Source organism: Megascapheus bottae, chromosome 20 (genome assembly GCF_031878675.1).
Source record: "Megascapheus bottae isolate mThoBot1 chromosome 20, mThoBot2.hap1, whole genome shotgun sequence".
Taxonomy (NCBI): Eukaryota; Metazoa; Chordata; class Mammalia; order Rodentia; family Geomyidae; genus Megascapheus; species Megascapheus bottae.
Genome location: NC_143528.1, coordinates 39,399,235 through 39,419,496, shown reverse-complemented (window position 1 = coordinate 39,419,496; position 20,262 = coordinate 39,399,235). Strand labels below are relative to the sequence as shown.

General features: G+C 39.0%; 1 protein-coding gene across 6 annotated transcripts in view; it reads right to left on the bottom strand.

Moving 5' to 3' along the window:
• Positions 1-20,262, bottom strand: part of Hmbox1 (homeobox containing 1) — a 97,585-nt gene that overhangs the window by 65,955 nt on the left and 11,368 nt on the right. The window lies entirely within an intron of this gene.

The window sequence follows — 20,262 nt, the reverse complement described above, 5'->3', positions numbered from 1 at the left end:
ATCTAATAAACAAAAAGCAAGCTCTGTATAATTTTAACTAAATGCCCCAAGGTGGAGTAAATGCTGGAGCCCATTCTGAGTATATTGCTTACTTTACTGCTAACATCATCTTAAGTGACTTAATTTCTCTGAGCCTCAATTTCCAAATGTATAAAACAGGGGTGATTGGTGAGATGTATTAAATCATTTTAAAGGAAGGTGACGAAGTACTTCATAAACTAAAGGTGATTGGTATTACCAGCAATTTAGAAAAAAACAACTATGTGTATGAAGATGACAAATACAGATGTCACCTATGTAGATGACATCGATGATAAAGTGAGTGAAGCGTTTCCACCTTGTGACTTATAGTCTGCTTCATTCAATTCTGAGACACAAAGATTGAACTTATTAGCAGTTTCAAAGCATGTCTGTAGACAATTATTTCCAGTAACTCAAAAAATTAAATATTAGACAAAAATTAAACATTCTGGTGGGAATAAACACATTATATATATATATATTCAGAGGGAAGGAGTGGCACTGTCCAAAAAGAAACATACTCATTACCGGACTTACGTAATTGTAACAATTTTAACCCCTCTATACATCATGTTCATAATAACAATAAAAAATAAAAATTAAGTAAAATTAAATGAAGTAAACATTCAGTAATGAGTTATATTAAGTAAGACCAAAGTATCAGTGACTAATGATATATGTGAATTCTACAAGGCAAAATTAGAATCCTTCACATTTGTATGTCCTAAATTGTAGTATTCATGAAATTCCTCTTATGCTTAATTTTCTTGCAGACTTAAAAAATAAAGTTAAAGGTAAAAAATATATACCAACACACTCTACAATAAAATTTAGATGATGAAATGTCTTCAAAACTCTCTTAACAAAGACAAGAAATATAGGTGGACATAAAAAGCTAAAAATTTGGGACCGGGAGTTTGGCCTAGTGGTAGAGTGCTTGCCTAGCATACATGAAGACCCAGGTTCGATTCCTCAGTCCCACATACATAGAAGAAAGCCAGAAGTCGTGCTGTGGCTCAAGTGGTAGAGCTCTGACTTTGAGAAAGCCCAAGGACAATGCTCAGGCCCTGAGCTGAAGCCCAGGACTGGCAAAAAAAAAAAAAAAAAAAAAAAAAGCTAAAAATTTTTTATTACCAAAAAACCCAACTAGAATTGAATGAGAGGGGGAAATGGACATGTGTATCTAAATACCACACTTACAGAAACACTTCATATATGCTAGAAGTCAGAGAAATAACTTAGTTTAATAATGTGATCTCACTTCAGCAAAAAGAATGAAATCCCTTCAAAATGGCACTATCATATTTCATTAATTTAAGTGTGAATTATTACATCTTTTTTTTATTTGTTTTGGTTGGCCATGGGCTTGGCGTTGTCACTGAGCTCTTCAGTTCAAGGCTAACATTCTCCCACTTGAGCCACGGTCCTACTTCCAAATTATAACATCTTTTTAGAAAGAAGTCTGGTAAGATATACTAAAATTTAAAATAGTTAGACCTGTAATCTGGCAATCCTATTTTTTTTTTTTTTTTTTTTACTGAAGGCAACCACTCTACCCCTGAGACATAGCCCCATGTCCCTTTTTCACAGTATTTAGTGCCCAGGGTAGCTTTGAACCACGATCCTCAGATCTTAGCCTCCTGAGTAGCTAGGATCGCAGGTATGAGCCACCACAACTGGCAGCAATTCTACTTCTGAGAATCTATAAAGTAAGTGCATAAGGAAATATATACAAGGATAATTTTATGTATGTATGTATGTATGTATGTTTGCCAGTCCTGGGCTTGAGCTCTGGGACTGAGCACTGTCCTTGGGTTTTCTCAAGGCTAGTGCTCTACCACTTGAGCCACAGCACCATTTCTGGCTTTTTTTCTATGTATGTGGTACCAAGGAATTGAACCCGGGTCTTCATGCATGCTAGACAAGCACTCTACCACTAGGCCAAACTCCCGGCCCCAAGGATAATTATTTTTGATTGTACATAAGATCTCCTTTATCCCTTCCTCTGTTCCTTCCTTCCTCCTCTTTCCCTTATCTCCCAATCCCTTTTCTTTTCTTTTGTTCTTTTTATTTAGTATTGTAATTAACAGAGTGGTTACAGTTATATGCACCAGATAGAAGGAACATTACTTCACACACATTGATATTCCTTCTCATGTTTTTGTCCCCTTTTCCCTCCCCTCATCTACCAATCCCTTTTCTTGTAGTGATTCTGGGGACTGAACTCAGGCTTCTTGCATGTTAGATAAGCACTTTACTACTGAGACATATCCCAGCTCACAAGTAATCTTTCTAAATTGTAAACAGGGTAAAATGAAACAATACAAAGAGAATAGGAGAGTAGAAGTAGACCTGATTGGGCCAGAAGTTTGGCCTAGTGGTAAAGTGCTTACCTAGCATGCATGAAAACCCAGGTTCAATTCCTCAGTACCACATACATAGAAAATGTCGGAAGTTGTGCTGTGGCTCAAATGGTAGAGAAACCCCAAGGACAGTGCGTAGGCCCTGAATTCAAGCCCTAGGCTTAGTAAAACAAACAAACGAAGAACAGAAAAAAGGAATGTACAAAATAGTGGATTTCATGAGACAAGTTCATACATGCACATGATGTACTTTGACCACATTCACTCCCATCATCCTACCTTGTCCCCAAAATTCTATAGTCTATAGTCTATAGTGTCTGTAACAAACCTTTTAATTATTCTAGTTAGGAATAAATGACTACTTCAGAAAAAGCATTAAGAACAATAGTTTGTAACCATCTTGAAGGAATTATTTTTTTTCCTCCCCAAAGGAGAAAATGGGATGAATTGGGGACAGGGCCTGACAAGAGGTAGGTAGGACTGATAGTAATAACTGAATATTCTTCCCTCACAGGGACTTCTGAAGAATCAAAGATGAGATTAACCAGCTACAATTTTTCATCCACCGGAAATCATGTCATAGAAAGATGAATAGACCATCCAGGGACCAAGAGAAATACTCAGAGAGGTTGAAGTAACTTGGGTTTATTTTACACTGGGGGGCCCAGAGGAGCCAGGACTATAGGATTGTAGATTATTTATTTGTAAGTAAGTTTTGGTGGGGAGGAAGGGAGGAAATAGCACAGGAAGCAAGTGTGATTACAGAAGCTAATGGCCAAGCTCATTCAGGCTCATTAGTAGTTAAAATGATTACAACAGTAAGGGTTAGCTTATCCCCAGAATGTTCCTAGTAGAGAGGGGGTCCTGGCTTATTACAGGTTTCTAGACTTGATGTGGACTTATACAGACTCCTTGACAATAATCCAAAGCTTGCAGACTTTTGGCTGAAACTATTTTTCATAAAGAACTTCAGGCAAAAAAACCTTTCTTGCTAAGCTTCATTTTTATATTCCTTATTATCTGCAATCATTTTCCCCTCCAAATAATGAGAAGAATCCGTAAAGAAATTTGTAGAGGTCATTAAAAGGAAAACAATACACAGGAATATTTTTTGTTCCTGCCTACTTTCTAAGTCCACAGTTCCAATTTTTTTTTGGGGGGGGGTCGGTTGTGGGGCTTGAACTCTGGATCTGGGTATTGTCCCTGAGCTCTTCAGCTCAAGGCTACAGCCCTACCCCTTGAGCCACAACACCACTTCTGATTTTCTTATGGTTAACTGGAGCTAAGAGTCTCACAGTCTCTAGTGCCTGGGCTGGTTTTGAACCACAATCCTTAGATTTCAGCCTTCAGAGTAGCTAGGATTACAGGCATGGGCTACCACGCCCAGCCACAGTTCCAATTTTTTTTTAAAAGCCTGTTGGGGTCGTAAGAGACAGTGATCAAATAAACAGACACATGACATGGGATCTCATGCTTCTGTATACTGCTGAAAAACACAGTGAAAGGAACTCTAAATAAAGATTAAAGCAGATAAAAAAATAGCTATTACAAGAACTGACTACTTAAAAATTGGAAATATTGAGCTGGCAAGAGGTGAAGAAGTACACAGAATACGTAAGGAGAGCTAGAGAAACACAAGGAACTATGTCTAAGAGCAAGGGCATAAACTGGCTTAATAATAATAATAATAATAAATAATGATAGTAATAAGGGCATAAAAAACAAATACTGTCTAGACCCAAACTCTTGTACTAGGACCTGCAAGTCTGGTTAAAAATAAAGCAATTTCACTCTAAAGTTCCATTACTATCAGACTAAAACCAAATTGTCTTCTAGACCTGAAAAATCAGGACTATACAACAGCCAGAACTTCAAAACAAGATGGTTTTAATCAGCATAATGAACTTTCCCTAGACTTGATCTTTACACACAGGCTAAAAAGGGTAGTCCAAGGACCTGGAGTTTGGCCAAATGGTAGAGTGGTTGCCTAGCATGCACAAAGACCTTGGTTTGATTCTTCAGTACCACATACATAGAAAAAAGCTGCAAGTGGGACTGTGGCTCAAGTGGTAGAGCTCTAGCCTTCAGAACGCCCGACGACAATGCTCAGGCCCTGAGTTCCAGCCCCAGGACTGGGAAAAAAAAATAGTCCAACGTTAACCAATCAAATTTTTTTGCTGTCTTCCTGTGCCTGTCTTACAAGGAAAGTAATTTTGAAATGACTGACCCACTTTTTGTTTTGCTTTCTTCTTCAGTCTTTTTTCTACCTATAAAACCAACCTCTTCTGCATGGCTCATTTAGCACATTTGATCTATTTCATGCAATGAAATGTTGCCCAATTGCAGAATCTAAAATATGGCTAATTAGGGTCTTTAAACCGAAGGAATTCTGTCCATTGATAGGGGCTGGATCCATCCTGTGGATGCATGCTACTTGACCTACAAATATCTCAAAGATGGGACCGGAGGTAAATATCAAGACTGTTATTTTTAATAGCAAAACCCAATCAACCAAATAAAAACAAAAGGCATCTTTCACCAGTTTAGTAATCCTGCATGTAATTTTGTATGCAGGGTCTGCATAATTCAGTTCATTGCCAGGCAAGGTACTAACAGCCACTCTAGTCTCTAGATACTAAGTAGCACTACTATTTACTCTTTGAGCTGTGCCCTGTGGTTGGTCTCAAGATACAAAGTGAATAATGGTGTTTACTCTATGTAAAGTGTTGATAGGGTTCATACCATGCTACCAAAGGATATTGATGTGGCACCTTAATTATTTGGAGTTAAGAGCACATGAAAAGCAGCAGATGTAATAAGAAGGGCTTTGACTTTGCTTTTGCTCCATGAAAGGAGGAAATAAAAAGTTCCCATGAGTCAGGTGTCCTGCCTGTACCAGAGAAAGGAAGACATTCTTATCGCCAGAGACAAGATGAGAGAAATCTCATGAGAGAAACAAACCCTGTTAAACTAACCCTTATCGGCTCACTCTATTTTCCAGGACTAACTGCCCTGGTCCAAATCCCTTTGTCTTGTCACTTTTCACAATTTACTACTGTTTGTCCAATGGGATACATACATGAGCTTTTGGTCTTAAGCTTCCTAGAGTCGTGTGTGTGTGTGTGTGTGTGTGTGTGTGTGTGTGTGTGTGTGTGTATGTGTGCTCGCACATGTACTCCCATAAAAAGTTCTTAATAAAGCCAGGTGCAGTGGCTCACACCTGTAATCCTAGCTACTCATGAGGATGAGATCTGAGGATCAAGATTCAAAGCCAGTCTGAGTACAAAAAGACCTAAAACTCTTATCTCCAATTAACCTCTAGAAAATGGGAAGTGAGGCTTGGCTCAAGGGTAGGTCAGTAACCTTGAGCTGAAGAGCTCAGGGAGAGTGCCCAGGCCGAGTTCAAGCCCCATGACCTACAAAAAAAGAAAAAAGTTCTTAATAAAAAAACCTATTAGAATCAGCTAGAGATTAGATTCAAAGAAGTTAGACAAGATATTCCATCTCCCATCTATGGTGAAATAAGCCATGTATACATTTTCCTTATACTTCCCTGGTCTGTTCATGTTGCTTGGGCATTGCCTGTGCAATCATCACGTAAAATCAGATCATGATAAAAGTAGATCACCAAAAGCAGAAGTTCAGAGTATATGCTAGGTAAGTATAAAAACAGTTTAATAACTAAAAACAGGATAGGATCCAAATTACAATGTACATAATCTTTAACCTGGCAATTCTAGCTCTAACGATTTACCCTACAGCTACCCTCACATAGGAACAAAATAATTTACCTTTGATGTTCTTATCTGTATGTTATTTGTAAGAATGAGAGAAAAGAAGCCTGGCACGGTGGCTCACGCCTATAATCCTAGCTACTCAGGAGACTGAGATCTAGGATTGGGATTTGAAGCCTGTCCAGGCTCTAAAATGTCCATGAGACTTATCTCCAATTAATCACCAGAAAATGGGAAATGGCGCTGTGACTCAAGGGGTAGGATGGTAGCCTTGAGCTGAGGAGCTCAGGGACAGTGCTCAGGCCCATAGTCCAAACCCTACCACTGACCAAAAAAACACAAAACATGGCCAGGAGTTTGGCCTAGTGGTAAGAGTGCTTGCCTAGCATGCATGAAGACCTGGGTTCAACTCCTTGGTACCACATACAAAGAAAAAAGCTGGAAGTGGTGCTGAGGCTCAATTTGAGCTCTAGCGTTGAGAAAGTCCAAGGACAGCCCTGAGCTCAAGCCCATGACTGGCAAAAAAAAAAAAAAAAAAAAAAAAAAGAATAAGATAGCCAAGCACTGGTGGCACACACCTATAAATCCTAGCTGCTCAGGAGGCTGAGATCTGAGGACTGCAGCTCAAAGCCAGCCTGGGCAGGAAGGTCTGTGACACTCTTACCTCCAATTAACCACCAGAAAACCAAAATTGAAAGTGGCTCAAAGTGGTAGAGCACTAGCTTTGAGGAAAAGAGCTTAGGGACAACACCCAGGCCCTGAATTCAAGCCCTACCCACCAAAAAAGAAAAAAAAATCTAGCCAGTCATGATGGTACATGTGTGTTATCTCAGCCCTTGAGAAGGTAGAGGCAAGAGAATTTCAAGTTCAAGATTATCCCAGGTAAAGTTAGCAAGACCTTATTCTAGACAACAAGACTAGGAGCAAAGAGTTCTTGCCTAGCAAGCACAAAACCCTGTGTTCAATTTTTAGTATCCGCCCTCCCCAAACTAAATAGTCACCATAAGGGAAACTCATCTTATACTGTTATAAGATTGACTTATATCCAACAGCTCAAGGAAGAGCATGGTGCTTATGTCAGTTGTGAAGCAAAAGCAAATAACTACATATATGTAGTGTGTTACACACACACACAGAGAGAGAGAGAGAGAGAGAGAGAGAGAGAGAGAGAGAGAGAGAGAGAGAGAGAGAGAGAGAGAGAATTTGTTTCTACTCATGCATAAATATTTCTGGGATGCAAAAGAAACTGGTATACTAATTCTCTTCAGGTGTGGAGGGATAAGAAGCAGTAGAGAGGCTTTTTACTGAACATATTTTTGTATTCTGCAGCAGGTAAAAGATTCATAAAAAAGCTATTTTTAAAAATAAAAGTAACAAGTCTGTAGAGGTTGTTCCATGCAGGATTAAGAATTCAGCAACTGCCAGAATTAATGAGACTGTGACCCTTTTCCTCCACATATATGGTATCTTGCCTTTCAGGATGAAGGTGGCTCCAGTGGGAGTAGAGAAATGGGAAAGAGCGAATTAAAGAATGAGGTGAAATAGGGACCAAGGAGGAAATGGCATGGTATGATTTTCCCTCTGATTCTCTGAACTGGTTGTAAGAAGGGAAGATCTACTCTTCAAGAGAGACTAGAAAATGTACAAACTATTACTCTGGGACTTGAGAACCAAGAATGGAACAGAGAGAAGGGTATAAAAACCCAGCTTTCCAGTCCTGCACCTTGCAGCACCCTGAAAGCCTATAGCTCTGAAGCTCTGAAGATAACATTCCCCCATTGCAGTAGTCACTCCAAGTACTCACAGAGTGATGGTGGCACTTGAAAATCTATCTACAGCGGGGGCAATGGGGAAGTGTCACAGAGGAGTCACTCCAGATGTCAGACCTCCCAAGGAGGATGTAAGGGAAGATTAATCACACCTCTGTTCCAGAAAACACACGACAAAAATTCAAGGGCTCCCAGAAATATTTAAGACTTTTGAAAGGTCTGGGCATTTGTATAAGTATAGGGAACATGTAAGTTACATTTCAGCTCTATGGGTAAGAAAACCTGACACGGTTTCATTACAGAAATACAAACACATTAGGGACAGGTGTAAAGGAACAGAAAAGAATATTTGCTGTTAAGAGAGTCCAAACCAAAGTCCTATTGGAATTTTAAAAACTTAGGGTATTACTCTACAGGAAGTAAAGGAGCAAGAAAATGTGAGGATGGCTGGAAAGAGGTTACTCAAGGCTCTGCTGGGAACCAACACACTTAGTTATGCAGTTCCTACTTTCCAAAGTGAAATCTTTCAACTGCTTTAAAATGTTTCTTTTCTAAGCCATTGAAAGCAATGAGATCATGTTCTTGATGAAGTGCCAGCTCCCCCTCCCCCCCGCCATGCAACCTAGATTGTTAAAGTTAAAAAGACGAAAAATTAGAAGAATGAAAAAGAGAACAGGTAGGAAGTCAGGAATCAGAAACAAGAGAAAGCATACGTGTATCTTAACCTAGAGGTAGAATATTACAGAATGATCAAAGAAAGAATTGTTTTGTTTTTAAGTTGAGGACATTTTGTCCTGTTCTAAAAATACCACAAAGTACTTAATTCAATTTAACCATTTTCCTATTCCGTTTTATCCAGAGTTAAAGTAATATACACAATTCTTTTATGCCCTACAGTACAAAAGTAATAGTTACAAATACTCACATGAGGCAGGCATTTATAGGAGATGTGTTTACACTAAAAACCAAAGGTCTTGTCAAATCTTAAGAATTTGAGAGCTAGCTTTATATAATTTGGAATCTTAAGTAAAAATAAAGATATTCACTATACTATACAAAGAAAAGCAAGAGCTCCAATAATCAGAGGTGGGAGGACACTTCACAAAATCATTTGGTACATGGTACAATAAACATATATGATTCTCCTATGCATCTCATGAGTTTCCAACGTCATCTGCCTGCACCAATAATTCATAAATACACAAATAGCCCTTGTCAGGAAAGAGGTTCCCATCCTGATAAACAGTAATTCCATCTTGAAATAAACTTCCCGCGGTTTACTGACTAATAACATCTTTCATTTATTACACCTTTATATTTGATTAGTAACTTTACATTTTTCAAAACATTTTCACATTTCTCCTTTGATGGACAAAGCATGTGAGGAAGGCAGGAAAATTTTCATTTAGTTTTTTAGATACCTATACAAACCAAAGTTAAGAGAAAATTTGCAAGTCAGAGGTAGAATGCAAAGATCCAATGATTGTCAAAAGGTGCTTATTCACTCACACTATTTATGAAGGAGCAACTGTGTTCCAGGAACTATCTTAGGCATTAGAAAGATAATAGAGATTAATCTCTGTACCACAGAAAGTTTAAATGTATGATGGATGGATGAATCTGTCATCTAACTCTCACATATTAAAAATACTCATTTCCCTGAGCCAAAGACAAGTGGATTTGTGAAGCTATCCAGTGAGTCTCATTTGACATGAAATCATTTTCCTTTCAGCTCAAAGTGCCTAATATGTTCCTGGGATCACTTAACAAAAAATGAAAAATTACATGTTTTAGAAACTGGCTGGATATTGTTAAAAGTAAAAAGTACATTGAGGAAGAAGCATCCAGCCAAAAAGTATACAACTGACTAGAAGTAGTATTGTTGTAGTTTAATTATATAACATGTAGTATATATTTATAATGTATTAATTCATATAATAAATAATATGATTAGATATTATGACTACATTTCCATTTTCAATTGCTCATGAAAGCAATACTGTTAAAAAGGACTGGCTTGGCTGGGAGTTTGGCCTAGTGGTAGAGTGCTTGCCTAGCATGCACAAAGACCCAGGTTCAATTCCTTGGTACCACATACATAGAAAAAAGCCAGAAATGGTGCTGAGGCTCAAGTGGGAGAGCTCTAGCCTTGAGAAAGTCCAAGGACAGTGCTCAGGTCCTGAGCTCAAGCCCAGTACTGGCAAAAAAAAAAAAAAAAAGGACTGGCTTGGTATTAAATTACAGAGCATATGCAAAACTACTATCCGAATTCATGTAAGAAAAATAAAAATACCAACTCTTTTTTTTCTTTTTGCCAGTCCTGGGGCTTTAAATAAGGGCCTGGCAACTATCCTTGGACACTTTTAGCTCAAGGCTCTGCCACTTGAGTCACAGAGCCACTTCTGGCTTTTTCTGTGTAGGTGGTACCAAAGAATCGAACTTCAGGGCTTCATGCCTGCTGGGCAAGTACTCTACCACTAGGCCACACTCCCAGCCCCATATATCAACTTTTGATTTCCATAGTCAACAAGAAATTAAGAGGTTAAACTAGATTTTCTGAATGTACTGAAATACTGAAAATTTTTTCACCTCTCTTTAACAGAGAATTATAGTTTGTTTTTAGAAAAATGTTTTCATATTAATCATTTAGCAAAGGAGAGAAACTGTAAAAATCACTGCAATAGTGGTTGCTGTGAAAGCCACAGTTCTACCTCTTGGAGACATCATAATTGCTCCAAGAGTCTTTGGTTACAGCATGACAATCCACAGCAGCCTAGCAATGAAATAACACATCTGGCAGCTATTCTCATTGAGGGACAAGGGACCCAGGCACTTCCCCTTCAGACTCAGTAAAAAGCTGGTTACTGGTACACATTTAAGGCTTGTACAGTTAAGGCTGTGATTGGTGGAGATGGAAGTTGTGCACAAACATATCAAATCTTTTCCTGGCTATATCAGCAGGATTTTTCTGGCTATACAAGTGGCTTATTTCTTCTGGCGACTACATAAGCAACCTGTTTCTCAATTTCTTTGGGTCCTCCAGAAGGCTTATTTGGTTCTAGCATAGGATAGATCAATTGGTCAAAACAGCCTAGAGGTCTTACTGTTTATGATCTATTTGCTTTCGACCAAGGTATCAAAGCATTCTGTTGAGTAAATCGTGGTCAAGGCATTGAGTATAAATTGGGTATCATAGGTGTAGAGTGAGCCGAGCTGGTTGTGAAAAAAGCAGAAAAAAATTCTCAGCCTCAGAAGCTGAAGAGCTCCAGAGAGTAGTTGGAAGTAAAATACTGTAGAAAGCGGATACATTAGGTAAGCAACTAAAGATCTGAGGCTAGCTCTGGTGGCTCACTATGGGAACCATCACCCAAAGCCTGGCAGCTGTAACACTGTTAGGTGCTGGCTGGGCTGCTGGCACTCAAACCTCTAATGTGACTATGTTTCTGGTTTTGAAAGCTTACGGCAATAAAGCTCTAGCTTTGAAAGCCCTGAGCTTGCTCTGACCTGAGCATTTAGTTTTACGTCTATCACTTTTAAAGCTTTGAGCCATAAGCTTCTAGTTTTCAGAGCTTAAATCTAGACACCTATGGGGTTTGAAAATCTAGCCCGTGAGCCTCTTGACACTCAGGAGCTCCAAGTTTCCAACACCAAGGAAGCTGCTCCAAGACCATTTGCAATTTCAATCCAAATAAACAAGAGGAACCACTCAGCCATTTGTATCCAGACCTATCCCCTCCTTCCTCAGATTATTGACCACTATTTGCTCAACAAAATACTCCTGTATTTTTGTCAAAAAACAGGCTGGGCGTGGTAGCTCAAGCCTGTAATCCTAGCTACTCAGGAGGCTGAGATCTGAGGATCAAGGTTCAAAGCCAGCCTGGCACAAAAGGACCTGAGACTCTTATCTCCAATTAACTTCTAGAAAAAACGGGAAGTGGGGCTTGGCTGAAGGAGAGGATGGTAACCTGGAACTGAAGACCTCATGGACAGTGCCCAGGCCCAGCGGGGAGGGTGGTACCCTTGATATGAAGAGCTCAGGGACAGCACCCAAGCAGAGAGCCCATGACTCTGCCCCCCCCCCAAAAAAAACCTAACTGAACAGGTGGTCATTGGTGGCTCACGCCTGTAATCCTACCTGCTCAGGAGGCTGAGATCTAAGGATCACAGTTCAAAGCCATCCGGGCACTAAAATGTCCATGAGACTCTTATCTCCAATTAATCACCAGAAAATGGGAAGTGGCACTGGGGCTCAAGGGGTACGGAGGTAGCTTTGAGCTGAATTGCTTAAGGATAGTGCTCAGGCCCAGAGTTCAAGCCCCACGACTGACCACAAAAAAAAGAAAGAAAAAGTAAAAAAATTCTTGCCTTGTCCTAACCATTATGTATGATGAAGTTTTAGGTATTTGCCAAATACATTTTTTTTCTGGCCAGTCCTGGGGCTTAAACTCAGGGCCTGAGTATTGTCCTTGAGCTTTTTTTTTGGTTCCAGGCTAGTACTCTACCATTTGCACCACTGTACCACTTTTGGCTTTTTCTGAATGCTAGGCGAGCACTCTACCATGAGACACGCTCCTGACTCAGAACTTTTCTTTTTTTGGGGGGGGAGGGGGAGGTCGTGGGGCTTGAGCTCTGGGTCTGGGTGCAGTCCCTGAGCTCTTCAGCCCAAGGCCTCTGCCCTACCCACCCTTGAGTCACGGGCCCACTTCCCATTGGAGATAGAAGTCTCATGGCTTTGTAGTGCTGGGCTTGCTCTGAATCTCAATTTTGAGATCTCAGCCACCTGAGTAGTTAGGAGTACAGGTGTGGCCACCGTGCCTGGCTCGAGCCCAGCACTTAAAAAAAAAACAAGCTTAAAAAAGTTCTTTTATTCTTAGAATAGTTTGATTTTTTAAAAAATTATGAACCATATTTTCCTACATCTACTGAAATGATTAAAAGTTTTTCTGCTTCAGTTGGTTAATGCAGATTTGAGAATTTTAAACTAGTTTTACATTTTTTGACATTACATGTTACTGTATACTGGGCTTAATCTGTTTGTATATTTATCATTCCTAAACTTTATGAAAGATCTCATTCCCAAGAAATATTGACCTACAGAATTCCTTCTCTATGTCTTTGACTTGGTTTTGGAGTAATCCTAGTTGAGATGTGTTCCCTAACCTATTTTCTGAGAGAGTTTATGTATAATTGGCATCGTTTCTTCTTTAAATGTTTGGAGAACTAATCACAAAATCATCTTTTTATTGGAAGGTTTTTAACTATAAATTACTTTAACAAACACAAGAGCTGGCTGATTATCTATTTCATCTTCCAATTTTAAGGCAAAGCTTCACTATTTAGCCTAGGCATCTCTTGAGCTTGTGATCCTACTGCCTCAGCCTTCTAAGTACTAGGATTACAGACATGTGCCACAATATCCAATCCTCTACTGCCGCTTGAGCAAACACTGATGGTCTGTGTCAAATTTGTTGGCATTAGGAGGCTCATACTACTTCTTTACTATATAGACAAAGCTAGTCTTGAATTATACAGACCAAGCTGGCCACAAACTTCCTGCCCCTTGAGGTTACAGATGTGCAGCACCAGGCACCCAGCTTCTGATTATTCTTGTAATGTTTGCAGTATTTGTTGTGATATCTCCTCTTCAATTCCAGATACTTTTGTTTTTCTTGCTGTCAATTTTATTGGTTCTTTTTCAAAGTACAGCTATTCGTTTCATTATTTTTCCTGCTGGTTTCCTAGTTTCCTATTATCAATAACTGATGATTTCACTCCCTCTGCTTATTCTGTGTTTAAGTTGATCTTATATTTTTGTCTAAGCAAAAAACTCACATCACTGATTTGAGTCTTTAGTTCCCAGGTCTCTGACTCATATGAGAAGAGGGGAGCTTAAGAGAATTATTGACATCTGATCTAGTGCAGATCAGGAGATCACGGACTTCCACAAGGCTCCAATCAGTTAATGTCTTTGGGCAGCTGGGAGGGAAGTGGACATTTTTATATGAGAAGATCATGAGTTGTGGTGGTTGAGGGGTGGACCAGTAGGTTATGTCAAAATAATTACTTTCTTACAATGTAACTTTGTCCTTCTTCCTATCCAAAGAGAAGACTGGAGTATGGCTAGACTTGGGTTTGCTTTTAGTAACAGAATGTGGGCAGAACTGAGGTTATGACATCCAAACCTAAACCTCAAACCATTGCTAGCTTCAGCTTTTCACTTCCATGGAAAGCTATCCAAGGTCATTATATAAAGAGGATCTACACAAAGTAGCTCAGTCACTATGTACATATGACCATATAAGATGTGGCTAAGTGAAATGAACTCCAAGATATGGAAACAAAACGTTTTTCTTTGTTGTTTCTTTTAATGTACTATGTGAAGTTATTTCTTTATTCTTTTATTTTTGTTGTTATTGCTGTTTCTCCTTTGATTTATCCCCTATTGTCACTGTATTTGGTTTTAGTGCCCTGTGTGATATATATATATATGTTTATGTGAGCTGGGGAAGGGAAGAGGAACAACAGAATGCTGAGACAAAGGACAAAGGGTGAAACAATGCAAGACAATGTGATAGAAATGATCTTTATAACTTGGGAGAAAAATGAGGGAAGGGGCAACAATGTTTGACAAGAAATGTACTCATTACCTTATAGATGTGACTGTAACCCCTCTGTACATCACCTTGACAATAAAATTAAATTAAAAAAAAAAGATTCACGGGCCAGCCAAGAGTTTGGCCTAGTGATAGAGTGTTCACCTAGCACGCACAAAGCCTAAGGTTCAATTCCTTGGTACCACATACACAGAAAAAACCTGGAAGTGGTGCTGTGGCTTAAGTGGTAGAGCTCTTGCTTTGTGAAAGTCCAAAGACAGTGCTCAGGCTCTGCATTCAAGGCCCAGGACTGGCAAAAAAAAAAAAAAAAATTCACTACAAATTGCACATTTTGTCAAAAGCTTTACCCAAATGCTCTTCTCAGTAAACCAATCATATTCTTTGTGGTATGCTTGTAAATACTGGTAGTATTCCTTATCTATTAACTTCATGAATAAACTCTTATTACCAATAAGGATAAAAAAGGATGGGAATGTGGCTTAGTGAATAGAGTGCTGGATTTGATTCCTCAGACCACATAAACAGAAAAAAAGAGACCAGAGGTGGCACTGTGGCTCAAGTAATAGAGTGCTAGCCTTGGGCAAAAGAAGCCCAGGGACAGTGCCCAGACCCCGAGTTCAATCCTTTAGACTGGTGAAGGAGGAGGAGAAGGATCTAGTTTATTCAAATCTGTGAAGACACACAACTAGAAGACACATACTGAGGTCATTCAAACATTGAAGTATTTAGAAGTAAAATTTATCTTGGCATAGAGAAGCATCTATAAATTAGAATCAGATGAAAATGGGTCCATAGTAAAGCAACTAATAAATACCAGAATGTGAAAAAGCTAGAGGATAATTTTGGCTTCCTGATTTGGTCCTTGACTAATAGTTACTACACTGTAGGCACTTCTATTTCAACTGATGGGCAATATTAATCCTATTAGAGCTTTGAAACTGTCCAACAATTACAAATGTATGATAAATAAAAGGGGGACAGCTCAGCAAAGACTAGTGGCTAGCATGTGTAGGATCCTCAGTTCTATTCCCAGCATATGTGCACATGCACAGACACAAAAACCAGATTAGATACATGTCATGGCACTCCATTTATCTGGATTTTCTTCTCAATTTGGTCCTTTAGGCTCATCCATAAAATTTCTTCTTGTCACTTCAATGCTTACTATTTTAGTTTCTCTTTATCTATGGATGTTGGCATCTGTCTCTTTTTTTTTCTCCTCCTGTGTAGTTTCTCTCCTTTTAGTAGTTTGTAGAAACTTTGTTTATACCTCAATTGCAGAGAGCTACCTTAAATTCTAGACTTTCTCAACTGGAGCATTTACTATACAACTAAGAGCTTTTCCACATTTTGTCCTCTCCCACCCTGCCATTGCAAAACAAACAACAACAACAACAAAAAATCACAGCTTCATGGGATGCAGTTGTGGATTTGCTACACTTTGTGTATAAAGTTTGACATTACTGAACCCACGCCACTTCCAGAGGCAATTGGTGAAACACTCCCATTTAATATGACATAAAAACATTTATTACTTTTCACTAAGCAAAAGAAAAATTGGGGGGGAGGGAAATGGGGGCAAAAACATGAGAAGGGGTATCAATATGTGTGAAGTAATGCACCTTCTATCTGGCAAATTTACAGAAGGATGTGGCATTGTCTTCATCTTAGCCAAACTTAATGGACTAACTTAAACTGCAGAACAACCATATTATGTACTACTTTGTAAAGAGAAGGAAGAATGAAGTTCTCTCTGCACTAAAAAATACAGTCATCAACTGGGCACGGTAGCTCACACCTCTAATCCTAGCTACTCAGGAGGCTGAGAATTGAGGATCGTGGTTCAAAGCCAGCCAATGCACTCTTAAGTCCATGAGAGTCTTATCTCCAATTAATCACCAGAAAACAGGAAGTGTCGCTGTGGCTCAAGTGGTAAGATGGTGGCCTTGGGCTGAAAAGCTCAGGGACAATGCCCAGGCCCAGAGTTCAAGCACCATGACCAACAAAAAATAAATAGATAAATAAATAAATAAGATTAATATCCAGAAAGAGCTTTAAAAAAAACCCTAAAAACAGGAAAAAAAACAAATAAACCAATTTTTAAATGGGCAAATGAACAGAACTAAAAGATCTCAGAATGAGAAACATAAATGTCTAATAGATGAATGAAGAAATGTTCAAAATCCTTAGCCATAAAATCAAGATTACATGAAGAAAAACAACAACAAAAGGAGGCAAGGATGTAGGGCATGAGGAATCTCTGTTGGCAGGGATGTAAGCTACTCCAACCACTATAGAAATCAGTGTGGTGGTTCCTGAAAACAATAAAAATAGATCTAACCTGGGCCGGGAGTTTGGCCTAGTGGTAGAGTGCGTGCCTAGCATGCATGAAGACCCGGGTTCAATTCCTTGGTACCACATACATAGAAAAAGCCAGAAGTGGTGCTGAGGCTCAAGTGGTACAGTTCTAGGCTTGAGAAAAATCCAAGGATAGTCCTCTGGCCCTGAGCTTAAGCCCAGGACAGGTTAAAAAAAAAAAAAGATCTAACCTAAGATTCCTACTGGGAATATAAATTCCTGAATATCCATGTTTATTGCAGCTCTGTTCACAACAACCAAACTGTATGATAAGTCAAGGTGTCAAACAACTGATGTATGGTTAAAGAAAACATAGTACATGGAATATTACACACCTATTTAAAAAACATGAAATTATGTCACTGGCAAAAAAAAAAAAAAGGATGGAACTGGAAATCATGTTGACAAGTTAAACAAATCTAGACCTAAAAATTCATAAACATATATATTTACACACAAACACATGCAAAAAAGAGAGAACATAACTGTGAAAGTGTTTAGGAAAAAACAGAGAAGGGGAGAGAGGAAATGAGAATGCAGGATGATAATAGCAAAATATATTGTATAAGTATATGATAAAACATTTCATTGAAAACTGTGAAACAGTAGAGGAAAATAAAGAATAACAGAGGAGGTCATTCTGACTAAAGTAAAAAATACACACATGTGAAATGCCATAGTGAAATTAGTACATGCTAACAAAATGAATTTAAGAGTAAAATAGGGGGGGCCGGGAGTTTGGCCTAGTGGTAGAGTGCTTGCCTAGCATGCGCGAAGTCCCGGGTTCGATTCCTCGGTACCCCACATACATAGCAAAAAGCCGGAAGTGGTGCTGAGGCTCAAGTGGTAGAGTGCTAGCCTTGAGAAAGTCCAACGACAGTGCTCAAGCCCTGAGCTCAAGCCCAGGACTGGCAAAAAAAAAAAAAAAAAAAAAAGAGTAAAATAGGCCTTGCTGGGGACTGGATATCAGCAGGAAAGACTGCAAACAAAACAAAACAAAAACTCCAGCATAGTATTGGCACAAAAATATGAACTTATAAACCAACGGGGAAGGAAAGAAGATCCAGCTATTGGCACAAAAAAAGATACAGACATCTCATTCTCAAACTCCCAGCACTGACAAAAAACTTAACAGTACAAACCAAACAAAATGTTCATATTTCCACAGTACAAACCAAACAAAATGTTCATCTTTTTATTTGAAAAGTAATACAAACCACACTTACATCCACGTACAACAAATGGTTCATACCAATAAATTCAATCAGGCAATATAATAACCAAATCATACACCTGTTACTTAAAAGGATCACTGAGAGAAGATCTTTATAATTCAGTGGTCAACAAACTGCTAGAAGACTCAGGACAAAAGCAGAAGAGAAGCTGGGTGCTGGTGGCTCACACCTGTAATCCTACCTACTCTAGAGGATGAGAGCTGAGGATCAAGATTCAATGCCAGCCCGGGCAGGAAAGTCTATGAGACTCTTATCTACAATTAACTGTCAAAAAACCAAAAGTGGAGCAGTGGCTCAAGTGGTAAAGCACAACACCCAGGCCAGATTTCAAGCTCCATCACGGACCAAAAAAAAAAAAAAAAAGTAGAAGAGTAGCTTGTACGTTTCTAAGACATACATTCTGGCATTGAGGCACACAAATAACTGTGTGCATAAATCATTTATACATGAGATTGTTGACTACATACTACATAATAAAGAAATAATGAAAACAAAAAAGAGATAAAAAATGAATTACTATGAAGAATCAAAACCTATTTAGAAAAAATATTTATTCAAATTCCCAGTGTTCATCCCAAAAAGGCAGAATCTGATTGTAATGAATCAATGTTGTCTTCGTCATCATCAGCGAAAATATAAAATTAGGACATAACCAGGTTCTGATGGTTTCACACCTATAATTCTACCTACTCAGGAGGCAGAGATCTGAGGATCATAGTTCAAAGCCAACCCAGGCAGGAAGGTCCATCAGATTCTTATCTCTAATAATATACCAAAAAAGCAAGAAGTGGAGCTATGGCTTAAGTGGTAGGGTGGTAGCCTTGGGCAAAAAAAAAGGCTCAGTAACAGTGCCCAAGCCCTGAGTTCAAGCCCCAGGAACCCTACTCCCACTCCATACATACAAACACAAAAGGGCATAGTAACCTGAATCCTTCTCTGAACTACATCTCAAGAAACAAAAACAAAATTAAGCATTTTAATTTTAGTAAAATACAGACTGGGTTATAGGATTTCATGTCCAAAAATCTAAATGAGGCCCGGAGCGTGGCCTAGTGGTAGAGTGCTCGTGTAGCATGCACTAAACCCTGGGTTCGATTCCCCAGAACCACATACAGACAAAAAAAAAAAAAGCTGGAAGTGGCGCTGTGGCTCAAGTGGCAGAGTGCTCATCTTGAGCAAAAAGTGTCCAAGGACAGTGCCCAGATCCTGAGTTCAAGCCCCAGGACTGGCCAAAAAAAAAAAAAAATTCTAAATGAAGGCAATGCAGAAATACAGAAAATATAGAAAAAAAACGTTGCTTAAAGCAGAGTTGCTTAAAAGGGGGAAGGAGTTTGGCATAGTGGTAGAGTGAGTGCTTCCCTAGCATAAACAAAGACTGGGGTTTGATTCCTTGGTACCACATACACAGAAAAAAAGCCAGAAGTGGTGCTGTGGCTTAAGTGGTAGAGTTCTAGCCTTGAGAAAGCCCAAGGACAGTGCTCATGCCCTGAGTTCAAGCCGAAGACTAGCAAAGAAGACAGACAGACAGACAGACAGACAGACAGGAGAGAGAGAGAGAGAGAGAGAGAGAGAGAGAGAGAGAGAAAGGGAGAAATTAAAAAAAAGAAAGAAAGGGAGTTGCTTAATAGTGTGAAAAGCCAGTTGGTAGTAGTAGCCTCTGAAACATACACACAATATCATTAAATCTATTTCCAAGAACAGTATGTGCTTTTTAGTATGTAAGAGGCTGTGTTCTATCTCATGAGTGAATGAATGAATGAATAACAAAACACATGAAGGTGATTGAAGCACCAAAAAGCACCAGTAATTTTTAGACAGACAAGGTCCTCTGATTATTTCAAATAACCAAAGGTTCTTTAAAACTTGGCACCAGAGGTGAAGGATCACTGGTATGGCTAAAATCCTGTCTCCCCATGATGCCTTCACAAATTCTACCAATCAAGTGAGGCAAATTTCATTTGTAATTTCTAATTACTTTGTTCTTGTAAAATGTTTTGTTTTTACTTTGATTCTTTGGCTTTTTATATTTTAAGTGAACTATGCAACTTTGCAGGTAGAGATGTACAGACAAGAGGAGGAAACTGGGTGAAAGTGAAAAAGAGGTGACATTGCCCAAAAAAGAATTGTACTTACTATTTATGAAATGGTAACCCCTCTGTACAACTAAA